The sequence below is a fragment of the Chrysochloris asiatica genome, unplaced genomic scaffold, assembly GCF_000296735.1.
Source record: "Chrysochloris asiatica unplaced genomic scaffold, ChrAsi1.0 scaffold00546, whole genome shotgun sequence".
Classification (NCBI taxonomy): domain Eukaryota; kingdom Metazoa; phylum Chordata; class Mammalia; order Afrosoricida; family Chrysochloridae; genus Chrysochloris; species Chrysochloris asiatica.
In genome coordinates, this window is record NW_006409064.1 from 265,368 (window position 1) to 283,316 (window position 17,949).

The 17,949-nt window shown below is 38.6% G+C and overlaps 2 pseudogenes; both read left to right on the plus strand.

Annotated features, from left to right (window-relative positions):
• Positions 1-4,978: 4,978 nt before the first annotated feature.
• On the plus strand, positions 4,979-5,932 carry LOC102822954 (annotated as a pseudogene).
• Positions 5,933-16,893: 10,961 nt separating this feature from the next.
• Positions 16,894-17,681, plus strand: LOC102823329 (annotated as a pseudogene).
• Positions 17,682-17,949: the final 268 nt, after the last annotated feature.

The following is a 17,949-nucleotide window of genomic DNA, read 5'->3' on the forward strand; positions in this document are numbered from 1 at the left end:
ATCCAATATCCACGATGCCCATCTCTGTCTACTCTGTGTGTAGAGGGGGTGGGAATGTTTCTTGCTGTAAGGGTTTGTTCCCTCTTTTGAGTCACTGCATCCATAGGTGTAGGTCAAGTTCATCAAATTGTATCAGATAACTCTTTTTTTTCCTCTTCTTTCTTCTCCTGGTTGAGCTCTGATTATCCAGTCATCCAGGCCAGGTCACATGGGTACCATCTACAAGTGTGGGCGTTCTGCACAAGAACTTTTTAAAGTGTTGAAAAGCAAAGACATCAGCTTGAGGACTAAGGTGTGCCTAACTGAAGCCATACTATTTTCAAAAACCACATATTCATGCAAAAGCAGGACAGTCAATAAGGAAAACCATAGAAAAATTGATGCTTTTCAGTTATTACACTGAAAGTACCAAAGGCTGCCAAAAGAGCAAACAGATCTGTGTTGGAAGAAGTGTAGCCAGAGTGCTCCTTGGAGGCTAGGATGGTCAAACTTCATCTCTCATTCTTCAAACATATTGTCAGGAGGGACCATTCACTTGAAAGGGATATCTTGTTTGGTAAGGTGGAGGGTCAGAGAAAGAGAGGAAGACTCCCTCCCCCCCCCACACACACACAGAAAGATGGATTGCCAAAATGGCAGCATCAATGGGCTCAAATGTGGCACTAATTGTGAGTTTGGCCCAGGATCAGGCAGTGTTTCATTCTGTTGTGCATAAGGTCACTATGAGTCAGTACCAACTCGATGGCCCCTAATAACAACAGTTCTCAACGCCAATTCTCATTACACTTAAAACCCAAGTGTATTTTCCAAAGCATCTATAATAAGAAAGCAAATCCATATCTGTATCCCAGGAAATTTGATTAAAGAAACATATTTGTCAACTGGGGCTGGAGGTAGTGTCCAGTAGTAAAATAAGTCCAAGTAGTAAAATAAGAAGAGTAACTAATTTTTTTTAATTGGAACTCAAGATAGAAATTCCCCAAGATTGCTCCCATTTATTAAGCATCCTATTTCTTCTTAAAATAATTTTTAACACACAAGTGACCCTCTCTCTCAGGATTTTCATGCCTAGAGATCTGTAGCTCATAAAAATGGAGGAAGAACTTCAGAAAGTGAAAAAGAGGATTTGGAAGATAAAGAGTTTACATTGCAATCCCAACATGAATGATCATTTCAATTGTTTTTCTATTTGCAATCACTGGGAGTTGAAACTGACAACTTTTCTTACTTGTGAATCTTAATTTGATCAGGTAAGAAAATTAAATAGAAGACATGCTGGGAAGCTGCTCATATTGCCTGTGAGTGACTGAGCTGCTAGTTCCTACTATTAAAGATAAATGCCCAAGCAGATGCTCTATTTAATGAGTGACTCCTTATTTTGGTTGTGGATTATGAAGGCACTTTACTTCTGAATTTTTCATTATCATTCTCGGTTCAACATTCCTGATTCTTTAGGCATTCTGCAAAGCAAATAAAAATCTCTAAATGTGAAAATTGCAGTAAAAGAAATTATTTCTTTATTGCAGAGGGAATTGATATCTTATATCATCTTTAAAACTTAGAAAAAGATTTGTCTGCGCAGTGAATTTTTTATATAAATTGTTTTGTGAGTCTGAGAATCAAAAATATTTGACATGTCATTTGTATTTTAAATAGGAATTTTGTAAGTGTTCTTGTATTTTAGAAAGAAAAGTTCTTAAATACATAAAATATATATGGACTCCTGGTATGGAGCTTTAGGATAAAGCACTGGACTGCTAAACAAATGGTCAGTGGTTCAAACACAACAGCTGCTCCTCAGGAATCACATATACGGTCACAATGAGTCAGAACCCACCTGACAGTCCTTAACAACAATGACATTCAAAAATGCTACTCTAAATGATTACAAATCAGCCTTTACATAGACCTGTGGTAGAAATTAGACACTTTTAAAAATTGCTAACATGTCAGATATAATAAACACTAACTGCAAGGTTGGCAATGCAAACCCACCAGCCGCTCCTTAGAAACAATATATGGGGTCTCTATGAGTCTGAACACACTTAATGGGGCTTAATTACAACATAGGAAGTCTAGAGTGCCAGGAGTTTCTTAGACATTCATTCCCTTTTTACTCTTGTCATTTCAAATCATTTTCTTCTTCTATGTAATATCTCAAGCTTTGAATGATTTCCCTTTCATGGGAAACTCCCCAATGTCTGCGTCTCTTCAGATTTTCTTACACTTCTTATTCTTCCCTCAATGCTTACAAACCAGGTAAACATAGCTGATATCCCCACTTCTTTCTTCCCAATGAGAAAGAGCTAATCCACTACATATGGAAATGAAAGGAACAAGAAGAAAGTTGTTTCAGAAAAGTACATCTGCTTTTGTCAATGTATCTAAAAGAGATAATGTAAGGTATTTTTCAATTAATGGAGTAAAGAAGGTTAAAAAGCTTTACAGTATCTCAGTAAAAAGTCTGAACTTAGTCAAATACTAAACTTTATCTAATGAATTTATCAATAATTCCACAAGAGTTTACTATTCACTGATGAAAATATGATTATTTCAAATCTTTCAGTGAAATGAAAATTAGTATGTTCCTTTAGTAGGAAACAGGAATTGTGTTTGATAGAAAGGGAAAACCAAGAAAACATGTTTTGAATGAGAAGCACTGAAATTTTCTAGGGACTTTGATGATGTAGCAGACAGACTTCTGAGGAAAAAGTATAGTGTCAGATTAATGGAACTAGAGGTGAAGAAAGTGATTTTCATTTAAGGTGGAATATTCCTTAACATCTGAAATAATGTTATTGCAGACCAAATAAATATAGCACTTAAGAGAATTGAGCACAGGGGGAAAGAAGATTTCAAGCAGAATGAAGCCATAGAAACTTAAAGGAAAGGTCAGTATTGGGTGGTACAAGAGGGAACTGTTGGAGGGAGAGAATTACTTACCCAGAAACTCAGGTTCTGATAAAGGAAAAAGTTTCCAGATCAAGTAGAAAAATGGAAACCCTATGCCATTACTAAAGAAGTAATTTGGGGATCCTATTTTGTGAAAATATTGTGAAAATGTTATAGTAATAACCTAAACCAATCAGCAGATCAAAACAACAACAACAAAAAAAAACCTTTGCTATCGAGTAGACTCCAAGTCTGAAAATGCAGCAGTGGTGAAAGTTTAAATACATCTCTTCCTAATACTATCTGATTAATGTAGCTCTGGTAGCATAGTGGTTATGAATCGGGCTGCAAGCCTCAAAGTCACCAGTTTGAAACTGCTAGCTGTTCTGTGGGAGAAAGATGAGGCTTTCTGCTCCAAGAAAGATTTATAGCCTCGGAAACCCCGTACAGGGTCGCTATGAGTCAGAACCCACTGCATGGCACATAACCACCATCAACCAACCACCACCACTTTACTAGCAAAGATGTCAGTTTGAGGACTAAGGTATGCCTAGCCCAATGTTCAATAGTCTCATATGCATGTGAAAGTTGGACAATGAATAAGGAAGACCATAGAAGTATTTATGCATTTGAGCCATGGTGTTGGAAAAAAAATATGGAAAGTACCATAGACTGCTAGAAGAACAAACAAATCTGTGTGGGCAAAAGTCCAACTAAAATGCTCCTTATAAACCAAGATAGCCAGAGTTTGTCTCTCATACTTTGGACATGTTATCTGGAGGGACCATTCACTGGAGAAGGACATCATGCTTGGTAAAGTTGAAGGTCAGCAAAACAGAGGGAGACTTTCAACAAGATGGGTTAGCACAGTGGTAGCAAAAATGGGCTCAAGCGTAGCAATAAATGTGAAGTTTGCGCGGAAACAGGCAGTGTTTCCTTCTGTTGTGCACAGGATTCTGCTAAGGCAGAACCAACTTGATGACTCCTAACAATATCAACAACAACTTTTCTATCCCAGTAAAGACTGTGTTAACCTTTCATGGATTCACTTCCAAAATGGAGAAAGTCCCATGTACATTCTAAGATGAACAAATGTATTTACTAATATTTTAAAGACTTTTCTTCTTGCTGTTCTTTAAAGCCTTTGTGGTTGTAATGACTTTATCTCTGTCTATTTTACTAGGTAAAAATATTTCAGGTGGCTTCTCTTTAGGTTTAGAGATATCAGTGTGGTCAAGTTAATTGATGTCACACTTCTGATGTATAACAACTCTGTATTGAGTCTCTGAAGAGAAGCTGGTGGCTTTAAACAGTTAGCAGTGGTTAGCAGTCCAGTGATTATCCTACAGCACTACATGCAGAAAACTTTTAAAAGATGTTGTTGTTGTTGCTAGGTGCCATTGTGTCAGTACTGACTCATAGTGACCCTATGCACAACAAGACGAAACACTGCCCAGTCCTGGACAAACCTCACAGTCATCGCTAAGTTTGAGCCCATTGATGCTGCCACTGTGCTAGTCTATCTCTCTGGCTGTCTTCTTACTCATTGACACTCCAACTTACCTAACACGATAGGTAAGCAGATTTCCCCAATGCAATACATCATTTAATTTTTTTGTCTAGGGTCCATGAGTATTGACGGTTGATCCAGGCAAAATGAAGTCTTTGAAAATATCGATCTTTACTCCACTTATATGGATATTGATTATTGGTCCAGTGGTGAGGATTTTTGTTTTCGTTACTTCCAGGTGCAAGTCATACTGAAGGCTGTAGTGTTTGAACTTCATCAGTAAGTATTTTAAGTCTTCTTTGCTTTCAGTAAGCAAGGTTGTAACATGTTCTGCATCTCCTAGAGAAAAGAAAAACTACTAATGGACCTAAATTAAAAGATTTTTTTTTAAGATTGACTAAGTCATAGTCCATAACAGCCTTAATAGCTAACATTCTTAATAGGCCACGTTCTGTAAAACTCTGAAATATGGATCATGTAAAACAATTATGTGCCCCCTCAGAATATTTTTGTCTTGGCAACAAAATTCTCATTAGAAATAATGGTTATATATGATTTTGTCTTTACTTTTAAGTGATGCCGAATCAAACCTCAGTCACTGAATTTCTCCTCCTGGGAGTGACAGACAACCAGGAGCTGTGGCCTCTTCTCTTTGTAGTTTTCTTAATCATCTATCTTGTCAATATGGCTGGGAATGGAGCTATCCTGATGGTTGTCATCTCTGATCCAAAACTCCATTCGCCTATGTATTTCTTCCTGGGAAACTTATCGTGTCTGGATATCTGCTACTCCACAGTGACACTGCCAAAGATGCTGGAAAATCTCCTCTCTACAAACAAATCAATTTCTTTTGTGTCCTGTATAAGCCAGCTTTATTTCTTTCATTTCTTTGGCAGCACAGAGGCCATGGTGTTGGCCTTGATGGCCTTTGACCGTTTTGTGGCTATCTGCAAACCACTTCGTTACACTGTTATCATGAATCATCAGACCTGTACACTGATGGCTAGCACAGTCTGGGTCATTTGTTTTTCCTATGCCCTGATGCCTTCCATAATGACTTCCAAGTTGAACTTCTGTGGTTCCAACCATATCCATCACTTCTACTGTGATGTTAAGCCAATGCTGGAGTTGGCTTGTGGGAACACTGAGCTCAACCAGAGGCTTCTCAATAGTGTCACAGGGACCATAGCCATGGGCTCGTTTTCTCTCACATTTCTCTCCTATTTCTATATTATCATGTACCTCGTCTTCAAGACCCGTTCTTGCAGCATGCTTCACAAAGCACTGTCCACATGTGCCTCCCACTTCATGGTGGTTATTCTTTTCTATGGTCCTGCTATCTCCACCTACACTCTCCCTGCCTCAAACAGCTCCGTGGACCAGGACCGAATCATTGCCGTCATGTACACTGTGGTCACACCTGTACTCAATCCACTCATCTATACTTTGAGGAACAAGGAAGTGAAGAGGGCCTTGGCCAGAGTGGTCAGGAGGAAGTTATGAATAAAGGAATCCAGAGAATTACTCTGAGGTATAAATAAGCTGTCAATGAGAATGATGGGATTTATTTTTACACTATTTCTTAAATTGTTTAGAATATGTATAAAGTTGGAAACAAAGGTTGAAACTGAATAAAAGAAACATAAAAGGTAAATCCTAGTGTAGTAAGTAGTTGTTGTTGTTAAGTGTGGTCAAGTGGATTCCGACTCACATTGACTCTGTACAGGGTTTGCAAGGAACACTGGGTGAGTTTGAACTGCTGAGATTTCAATTAGAAGTCCACTGCTTATCCTACAATGCTGCACCAGGAATCCTAGTAGTAGTAAGTGATGTACATAGTAAGTAGAAGGTGGTTGTATGAAAGAAACTTGAACAAGTTGGGCACTAGCCATAGAAACTTCATGATGGATTGGTTTGGGGTAATACGTTGATATAATTGATTTGATTTATATTTAACTATGTACTTATATAAAATTAAGTATACAAATATGCTTTTTTACCTATGCACTGGATAAATAGATAATACTTAGCATTGTGCATCTGTAGGGTTTTGTTAGGTTATCACATTTAAATGTCAGCAAAAATGTATTATACTCTTATATTTAACAATTTACTTTGGGTCATGGTTGCTTAATTGATGAACCAAATGCTAGCTAACATGAAATAAGAAAAATTCTTAAATATATCATGATTTTTTGTTCTTCAAACAAGAAGGCAAATTAGTACTTAGCACAAATACACTATGATCACTAACTAACAGAAATAAAATAGCCAAGGGTTTATCTAAAGTCATCTGACCCTTCAGTCTTCAGACATCTTCTAAAAGTCAACTAGAACAGAGGCAATATTGAATGTACATGAAGTGTGCACAGCTTCGGCTAGATCAATACATACACAAGAAAGAGGGTCCATTTTGGCAAATATTATGACACATATACTTTTGTAATAATAGTCATAAAATATGTGTGTGGTTACATAGGGTAGATATGTATACATATATGTGTAAAGAAAGATACACAGAATAACTATGTACATATGTTGTTATTGTTGTTGTTAAGTGCTGTCAAGTAGCTTCCGTCCCATAGACACCCTGTATAGCATTTCCGAGGAGCAGCTGGTAACCTTGAACTGCTGAGCTTGCAGTCTGGCACATTAACCCACAGAGCTAAACCTTATGTTAACTGTGTATGTGTGAACTACATATACAGTCATATACAGACATGCATTGCTGACATCCACTACACGTTCTGTGAAATAGGACATCATGCAATTTGGATGTTGTGCGAACACTATTATGTCCAGGCAATCCCTGTACAATCTGCAGTTAAATCACTGGAAGTCTATTATATTAAAGCCTTATGGGAGCCTGCCAGACAAAGTCTGAGAGCTGTGTCCCCTGAATACAGCAGGTTAGACTTGCTAAGTGTGTAGTGGTCCAAGCAGGACCTGTGCCAACAACTGGATCAATACTTGGTGCACATCCAGGTGCGTGGTGGGGAAGGGACACAGAAAGATGGTCTTGGGAACCTCGCATGTGGTACCAGAAGCAAGGTTGATAGTGGTGGTGCTGGCTGTTACTGCCCTGTAGATGCAGCTGCTTCCTGATCATGTTCAGCTTCCTCAGAACAACTTCAAGAGCCCAGGAGCACCCTGGGCCTCATTGGTACCACCATCACCCATGGGAGGAGTAGAGCACCTTCAGGCAGAGGAGTATGGGTGAAGTTAGTTACCTTGGGTATTTACCAATACAGCTAAAGGGTTTTATAACACTTTTCAGAGCAGGACAGAGGCTGGGTGGTTCAAGAGATCCAAAATAACCATGGGACGAAGGAGCCAAGAGGCTGAGGGCTCAGTAGAAGCCTACCTGTGGGCACAGATGAGAAGAGTCTTTACAGATCCTGAATTGCAACCTGTTACTTTCCTAAACACCTCCATAATCATGGGTATTGTCTGTAAGTCTGTATGGCCATTTCTATGAGTTATCAAACCTAACAGAAAAGGAGAGTGTTATGGGAGGAATGACTGGTATCAGAACTGGTCAATATATTCAGAGAGGAGGTGTGTCTGACTTCCACATCATAGGAATTAGCCTTGGACTGATGCTGACGGTTATTCTCTCTTCCCCATGTAAAGTTAGAGGGCATAGGATGCCCCTACCAAGCCATTTCTACACAACTGATTGAATTACCAAATACAGGATTAATGTAACCAATACGACTATACAAGGGGACTTCAAAAAATTCACAGAAAATGAAATAAATAAGATAATAGAATTTTTTCATGAACATTCTTGAACCCTTTTGCACTGCACAAATGAAAGTCAGAACACTGGCAAATGTGTTAGATATGAAGCTAAGACAAAAAGTATAGTCACAAAATAATGTGCTGCTGCTGGTGGTTCTGTGCCATGGAGTTGATTCCAACACAAAGCATTGGGTTTGTGAGGCTATAAAACTTTGTAAGAGCAGAAAAAACCTCATCCTACTTCCACTGAATGGTTGGTGGTTTCAAACTGCTGACGTTGGGATTAGCAGCCCAAATCATAATCACTATGCTATCAGAGCTCTTTGCTACAGAGTAGTAGAAACTTTCTATTAAACAAAATATCAAAATGTGAAGCTATTGTTTGTCAACATATCCTCCAACTAGGACTGTACACTACTGAAGGTGTATTTCCATCTCTCTTCTGTCTTCCCTGAAGACTCTCACACCCTTTGATTTATACCATGTCATGACAGAATTTTCGTATCCTACAGGACTCAACGTTGTGTTCCTTTTAAATGTTCTTTGAAATTGGGAACCAAAAATTGTCTGAAGGGACAAGCTCAGGGCTGTAGAGTGGATGAGAAAGGCTTCTCAAAGGAATTCTCACAGGACATTTCATGCTACCCTAGAAGAATGAGTAGTTACATTGTCGTGATGGGAAATTTTCTCAGCAGGACTTTCCTGGCCTTTTGTTCACCAATGTGGTTTTCAATGTTCTTATAACTTCATAAAAAACTTACAGAAAATCTATCAAGATTTTCAGTCTATCAAAAACAGTCACTATAACCTTCCTAACTGACCTCTTTGACTTAAATTTAACTGATCCAACAGATGCCCTCAGAATCAACTATTTTTATTGGACCTTGTTCTCCAGATTTTATTTAAAAAATCCAAGACCCATCCCCAGTTCCTATTCATTCTATAAAAGTATTTTTATTAGCTTCAATCTTGTTTGAAAAACTGAGGATAGATAGCATGGATCTATCAACCTAAACAAAATGGAGTAGGTTTAGTCATTAGGTCTTGATAAATGAAGACCCTGCAAATGGGGAAGTTAATATAAAATTAGCCAAGATGACCTCATGGTCCTAGAAGGAGAACAGGACATGCTTAAGTCCACCAGATAGTTATCTCAGGAACTAAGCAGCTTGTATTCCAAAAGATGTAATGCTTGAATAGGATTATTGCCTGATTGTTCCTTTTTCCCAAAAGATGGAATGTTTGAGGATTATTCATGATTGTCCCTTTTTCTCTAAAGGTACAATGTTTGAAGAAGTTTATTGCTTTATTGTTTCTTTTCTCAAAGAATGCTACCTTAATGTTAAGATAGATTAAGTGTACATCCAAATGTAACTTACCCTGTATAATGTGTTTGTTCTTCATGATGGACAAAACAGTCTTGAAAAACTATTTTCTGCATCCTCCAGACTGCTGGCTTTCTGTTAATAAAGCTTGGATTGGATCTCACCCTGTCTCTGTGATTGACTACAGTGACAAGTGGCAAGCCTTCATTTTGGTTAAACAACACTGATGGAATGCTTTTGGCACCCATCATGTCAAACATTTGCTGAGTCAGAGATGTCTGCTTACATGTGAGATTTTGTCTTCAATAGCTATTTATCAAATGATAATTCTGTGGTCTTCTTTCACTATTATATCCAGGCAGTCCCTGTACAATCTGCAGTTAAATCTCTGGAAGTCTGTTATGTTAAAGCCTTATGGGAGGGAGCCTGTCAGACAAAACCTGAGAGCTGCATTGCCTGAATCCTGCAGTCTAGACTTGCCATGTGTGGACTGGTCCAGGCAGGGGCTGTGCCAACAACTGGATCAATACTTTGTGCACATCTAAGTGCAGGATGGGAGAGCCACACAGAAAAATGGCCTTGGGCACCTCACATGTGGTACCAACAGCAAAGCTGACAGGGGTGACCCTGGCTGCTGCCACCCTGTGGATGCAGCTGCTTCCTGTTCATATTCAGCTTCCTCAGCCCAAAGCCAAGAGCCCAGGAGCACCCTGGGCATCACTGGTACCACCATCACCAGTGGCAGGAGTAGAGCACATTCAGGCAGAGGACTCTGGGTGAAGTTGAGTACCTCTGGGTTCTGATCAGAGATTTCAACTTCAATAGCTAGTGCATCAAATGCTAATTCTATGGCTTCCTTTCACCAGTTTTGAATTTCAGGTACAACTTATTGATTCTTCTAATTGATGTTTTCCCTCTCATGGTTAATACTTGAGCACTTCCTAATCTTCATTAAAATGTTTGATCCATCTAAAAACTGTTATTTCATATGGGGCAGCATTCTTATAAAAATGATGCAATGCTTCAAAGATTTGAGAAGATGTACATTTGAGTCATGGTGTGGCACTGTGGGTTAATGTGCAGGACTCCAAAGTCGATTTGAACTGGAAAGTCAGCAGTTCAAGCTCACCAGCTGCTCCTAAACCCTATACAGGCTCGCTATGGGTCGAAATCAACTCAACAGTTCTTAAAAACAAGAACAACAGTGGTGCTATAGGAGAACCACTGGGCTGCAAATTGCAAGTTTGGTGGTTCAAGCCCACTAGATACTCCTCGAAAACCCTATACAGGATTGGTGTGATTTGGAACCGAATTGGCAGTGCTTAAGAACAACATGAGTTTTGTTAAAACAGGAAGAGTTCTAACTCCATTTGAGTCTTGATATAAATTCAGCTTCCTTTTGAGTTCTATCAGAACACAAATTGCAAATATAGAAAGCATTACCCTCAGGCAGGGTACCTGTGAAAGTAAATTAATTAAAACTCCCCTAGCCAGTCAGGGAGGGGCAGTTTTGCCATCCAGAGAAGAGCTTAGGTGTACCCTTAATGGAAATTGAGCTGCAAGGTCACATGGTCGTAAGTCATACCTTAATCATCATTAAGTGTCAAAAGATGACACAGGAAATCCTCTGAGCTTAACAATTATTTGGAAATTATCAAAGTTATCTAATGAATCATTTATGCTTCTAATTATATTACCTGAGGTGTGGCTGGTGAGCTTGAACTGCCGAGCTGTCAGTTCAAACCGACATTGTAGTCCTGCACATTAATTCATAGTGCCACACCACAACTCCATTACAGTACCCAGGAAGCTATTTTATACAGTATTTTTTTGTTGTTGTTGTTGTTGTTGTTAATTGCCATCAAGTCTGTTTTGATGCATAGCAACCCTGTTTAGGGTTGCCAAGGAGCAGCTAGTGACTCTCAATCACCAATCTTGTAGTTGCCAGTACCTTATCCTTATCCTACAGAACCATACCAGGACTTCTTTAAAGGGTATGTTAGAGTTCAATTAGAGGATTTTGTTGTTGATAAGTGCCATTGAGTTGGTTCCAACTCACAGGGTAGCAGTATAGAGTTCCCAAGGAGCTACTGGTGAGCTTGAACTGCTGACCTTGTGGTTCACAGTCCAGTGCTGATCTTACAGCCCCACACCAGGAGTCCATAACTAAGGGAATACAATGATATATGTTAAATAAATTATTTGACAATAAAACTAAACCAGTTGCCATCCTCTGGATTCCACTCACAGTGCTGTACTCTAGAGTGTTTTCAAGGCCCTGAACAGTCAGGAGTAGCTCCCCAGGCCTTTCTCCCTAGGGCCTTCTCAGTAGGTTTAGAATGGCAACTGTTAGGGTAGTTGGGCTCTTAACTGTCTGTGCCATTCAGCGACAAGTAGTTTACTAAACTGGGTGTTAAATATTCTTCATGGCCACCCATGGATGAGAACCTTGGGAAGTATTTACTTCAACTATGTGGTCCAAGGATATGCTGTTGTTCTTAAGTGCCGTCGAGTCGGTTCTGACCCATAGCGACCCTGTACAGGGTTTCCAAGGCTATAAACCTTTACGGGAGCAGAAAGCCTCATCTTTCTCCCACAAAGCAGCTGGTAGTTTTGAACTGCTGACCTTGCGGTTCACAGCCAGATTCGTAACCACTACACTACCAGAGCTCCTCATGTGGTCCAAGGATATAGCAATACTAAACTCAATTATTAAGCTAAATCTTGTCTAGATGGTGTATTTGAGTCTACAACTATCTCATCATGTCATCCTTAAACTAAACAACATTTACATTTAACATCTAATTGATGTGAAGTTTGATTTTTCTATTCATTTGGTGTGGGACAAAGATGAGGCTTTCTGTTTCCATCAAGATTTACAACTTCAGAAACCCTAGAGAGGGTCACTGTGAGTCAGAAGCAACTTGATGGCATACAACAACCACAACAATTTATATGCTCAGCATAAAATAAAAAATTATTAATTTGGTAAACATAATCACAGTCAAAAGCACATAGACTATTAATATGATTATCTACCTGTCTGATGAATGGGATGTGAATAATTAGTGGTTATGAGTTGGACTTCCAACCTCAAGGTCAGCAGTTGGAAACTACGAGCTGTTCCTCAGGAGAAAGATGAGGCGTTCTGCTCCCGTAAAGATTCATAGCCTCGGAAATCCAGTGCAGGGTCACTATGAGTTGGAACCGACTCCACGGTACTTAACGACAACAACAATTCACATAGCCAATTCTGTTTACACTTGAAACCCAGGAGTATTTTCCAAGGCATCAAAGATGAGAAAGCAAATCAATGCCTCTGTTTTAGGAAATTTGATTAAGGAAACATATTTGGCAATTGGGGCTGGGATTGATGTCCATGATTTTGAAACTAAAGATCCAAGTAGTAAAATAGGGAGAGTAATTATGTTTTTTTAAATTGGAACTCAAGATAGAAATATCCAGGATTGCTTCCATATATTAACCATCTGGTTTATTAATACGATAATTCTTAACATACAATTAACCCTCTTTCTCAGAGTTTTCATGCCTAGAGATCTGTAGCTCATAAAAATGGAGGCAGAGCTTTAGGAAGTGAGAAAGAGGATTTTGAAGATAAAAGAGTTTATGTAGCAATCCCAACCTGAATTATCATTTCAATTGTTTATTTAAAATCACTGGGAGTTAAAACTGAAAAGTTTTCTTACTTGTGAATCTTAATATGATCAGGTAAGAAAATGAAATTGGAGAGAGGCTGGGAAGCTGCTCATAGTGCCTGCCAGTGATTCATTTGCTCAGTTCCTAGTATTAAAGATCAATGCCCAAGCAGATGCTCTATTTAATGAGGGGCTCTTCATTTGATTCTGGATTATGAAGGCACTTTACTTCCAATATTTTCATTATCATTCTCAGTTCACCATGCTCATTCTTTGGCTATTCTCCAAAGCAAATCAAAATGTCTAAATATGATAATTGCAGTAAAAGAAATTATGTCTTTATTGCAGAGGAAATTGATATCTTATCATCTTTAAAACTTAGAAAGAGATTTGTCTGCCCAATGAATATTTGATATAATTTGTTTTGTGAGTCTGCGATTCAATAATATTTGACATGTCATTTGTATTTTAAATAGGAACTTTGTAAATGTGCTTGTATTTTAGGAAGAAAAGTTCTTAAATACATGAAATATATACAGAGTCCTGGTGTGTTACTTTAGGATAAAGCACTGGACAGGTAAACAAAAGGTCAGTGGTTCAAACACAACATCTGCTTCTCAGGAATCAGACACAGGGTCACTATGAGTCAGAATCCACCCGACAGCCCTTAACAAGAATGACATCCATAAATGCTACTCTGAATGATTTAAAGCCAACCTTTTCATACAGCTATAGTAGAAATTAGACAATTTTTCAAACTTGCTAACAGTTCATATATAATAAACACTAACTGAAAGGTTGGAGATGCAAGCTCCTTGGAAACACTACATGGGGTCTCTATGAGTATGAACACACTTAACGGCACTTATTTACAACATAAAAAGTCTAGAATATCAGGGGTATCTTAGACATATTCCCTCGTTCATTCCCTTTTTCTCTCTAGTCACTTTAAATCATTTTCTTCTTCTATTAGTAATATCTCAAGCCTTGAGTGATTCCCCTCTTACAGGAAATTCCCCAATGTCTGCATCTCTTCAGATTTTCTTACACTTCTTATTCTTCTCTCAAGGCTTCCAAACCTGATACGGGGAGCTCATAATCTCACTTCTTTCTTCCCAATGAGCAACAGTTAATCCACTACATATGGAAATGAAAAGAACGAAAAGGAAGTTGTTTCAGAAAAGTACGTCTGTTTTTGTCAATGTATCTAAAAGAAATAATGTCAGATACTTTTCAAATAATGGATGGAAGACAGTTAAAGCTTTACAGTCTCTCAGTAAAAAGTCTGAACTTAGTTAAATACTAAACCTTATTTAATGAATTTCCACAAGAGTTTATCATTCACTGATGAAAATATGATTATTTCAAATCTGCAAATGACATGAAAATTAGTATATTCCTTTAGTAGGAAACAGGAATTGTGTTTGATAGTAAGGGAAAACCAAGAAAACATGTTTTGAATGAGAAGCACTGGAATTTTCTAAGGACTTTGGAGAGAGTTGATGATGTAACAGACAGACTTCTGAGGAAAAAAGGAAGCGTGACTATCAGTGTCAGATTAATGGAACTAGAGGTGAAGACGTTGATTTTCACTTGAGGTGTAATATTCCTTAACATCTGAAGTAATGTTATTGCAGACCAAATAAAAATAGCACTAAAGAAAATTGAGCCCATGGGAATGGAAGATTTCAAGCAAGATGAAGTCATAGAAACTTCAAGGAAAGGTCAGTATCGGGTGGTAGGAAGGGTGAACACTTGAGCCTATTGGAGGAAGAGCATTACTTAACCAGAAATGGCGAACACTTGAGCCTATTGGGGTCTGATAAAGGAAAAAGATTCCAGATCAAGTAGAAAAATAGAAGCACCATACCATTACTAAAGAAGGAATTCAGGGATCCTACTTTGTGATAATATTAAGTTTCAAGTAATAACCTAACCCTATCAGCAGATACCAAAAAAAAAAAGACCCTTTGTCACTGAGTGGACTCCAAGTCAAGAAAACACAGCAATGGTGAAAGTTGAAATACATCTCTTCCTAATAATATCTGATTATTGTAGCCTACTTTACTAGCAAAGATGTCAGTTTGAGGACTAAAGTATGACTGTCTCAATGTTCAATAGTCTCATATGCATGTGAAAGTTGGACAATGAATAAGGAAGACCATAAAAGAATTGATGCATTTGAGCCATGGTGTTGGAAAAAAATATCGTTAAATACCATAGACTATGAGAAGAACAAACACATCTGTGTTAGAAAAAATAAAACCAGAATACTCCTAAGACTAAGATGGCCAGAATTTATGTCATATTCTTTGGATAGTTTATAAGGAGAGAGCATTCCCTGGAGAAGGACATCATGCTTGATAAAGTTGAAGGTAAGCAAAAAAGAGGGAGACTTCCAACAAGATGGATTGGCACAGTGGCAGTAAAAATAGGTTCAAACATAGCAACAAATGTGAGGTTTGCATGGAACCAGGCAGTGTTTCCTTCTCTTGTGCACAGGATTCTGCTAAGGTAGACCCAACTCAACGGCTCCTAACAATATCAACAACTTTTCTATCCCAGCAAAGGCTGAGTTAAGCTTTCATGGATACACTTCCAAAAAGGAGCAAGCACCACCCACGTACATTCTAAGATGAACAAATGTATTTATAACTATTTTAAAGGGCTTTTTTTGTTGTTTCTTCAAAAACTATGTGGTTTTAATGAGTTCATCTCTATTTTACTAAGTAAAAAATCTTTCAGGTGGCTTCTCTTTAGGTTTAGAGATAGCAGTGTGGTCAAGTAAAGTGCTGTCATGCTGCTGATGTATACTGACCCTATATTAAGTCTCTCAGGAGTATCTGGTGTCTTTAAACAACCAATCATGTAGTTAGAAGTCCAGTGTTTATCCTACAGTGCTATACAAGTAATACTTTTAAAAGATGTTGTTGTTGTGGCTAGGTGCCAAGGAGTCGATACCAACTCATAGTGACCCTATGAACAACAGGATGAAACACTGCCCTGTCCTGGACAAACCTTACAGTCGTTGCTCTGTTTGAGCCCACTGATGTTGCCACTGTGCCCATCCATCTCGCTGGCTGTCTTCCTCTTTTTCACTGACCCTCCTACTTACCAAACATGATATATTCTCCAGTGACTGGTCCCTCCTAACGATATCGCCAAACTATGAGAGACAAAATCTGACCATCCTAGCTTCCAAGGAGCACTCTGGCTGTATTTCTTCTAGCACAGATCTATTTGTTCTTTTGGCAGACAATAGTATTTTCAATATTCTCCTTTAACACCATAACCAAAATGCATCTGTTCTTCGAAGATTCCTTGACTATGGCCTACATGAGTGTTGATGGTTGATCCAAGCAAAATGAAGTCTTTGACAATTTCAGTCTTTACTCCATTTATATGGATGTTGATTGTTGGTCCAGTGGTCAAGATTTTTGTTTTCGTTACTTCGAAGAGCAAATCATATAGAAGGCTGTAGTCTTTGATCTTCATCAGTAAGTATTTTAAGTCTTCCTAGCTTTCAGTGAGCACGGTTTTAACGTGCTCTGTATCTCCTAGAAAAAATAAACACTAATAATGGACCTAGATTTTTAAAAAAAATTAAGATTGACTAAGTCATAGTCCATAACAGCCTTACTATCTAACATTCTTAATAGGTCACATTCTGTAAAACTCTGAGGGAGGAATCATGTAAAACAATTATATGCTCCCTCAGAACGTTTTTGTTTGGCAACAAATTCTCACTTGAAATAATGGTTGATATATGATTTTGTCTTTGCTTTTAAGTGATGCTGATGAAAACTCAGTCACTGAATTTCTCCTCCTAGGAGTGACAGAGAACCAGAAACTATGACCTCTTCTCCTTGTGATTTTCTTCACCATCTATCTTGTCAATGTGGCTGGGAATGGAGCTATCCTGATGATAGTCATCTCTGATCCCAAACTCCATACACCTATATATTTCTTCCTGGGAAACCTATCATGTATAGATATCTGCTACTCCACAGTGACACTGCCAAAGATGCTGGAGAATCTCCTCTCTACAAACAAAGCAATTTCTTTTGTGGCCTGCATAAGCCAGCTTCATTTCTTTCATTTCCTGTGCAGCACAGAGGCCATGTTGTTGGCTGTGATGGCCTTTGACCATTTTGTGTCTATCTGCAAAGCACTTCATTACACTGTTATCATGAATCATCAGTGTTGTACACAGATAGCTACCACTGCCTGGGTCACTGTTTTTTTTCTATGCTGTGCTGCACTCCACAATGACTTCCTAGTTGAATTTCTGTGGTCCCAACCATATCCATCACGTCTACTGTGATGTTAAGCCAATGCAGGAGTTGGCTTGTGGGAACACTGAGCTCAACCAGAGGCTGCTCAATGCTGTCACAGGGACCGGCTGTGGGTTCGTTTTCTCTTACATTTGTCTCCTAGTTCTATATTATCATGTACCTCATCTTCAAGACCCACTCTTGCAGCATGTGTCCCAAAGCACTGTCCACATGTGCCTCCCATTTCACAAATATGCTATTATACCTATGTGGTGGGTAAATGGATAATACTTTGTTTATCTGTAGGATTTCGTTGTTGTTGTTGTTAGGTGCCATCAAGTCAGTACCGAATCATAGCAACTATATGCACAGCAGAACCAAACACTGCCCGATCCTGGGCTAACCTGTTGCCATGTTTGAGTCCATCGACGCTGCCACTTGGACAATACAGCTCACTGGGGGTCTTCCTCTTTTTTTCTGACCCTCTACCTAACTAAACATGATAGCCTTCTCCAGCGACTGGTCCCTCCTGACAATATGTCCTAAGT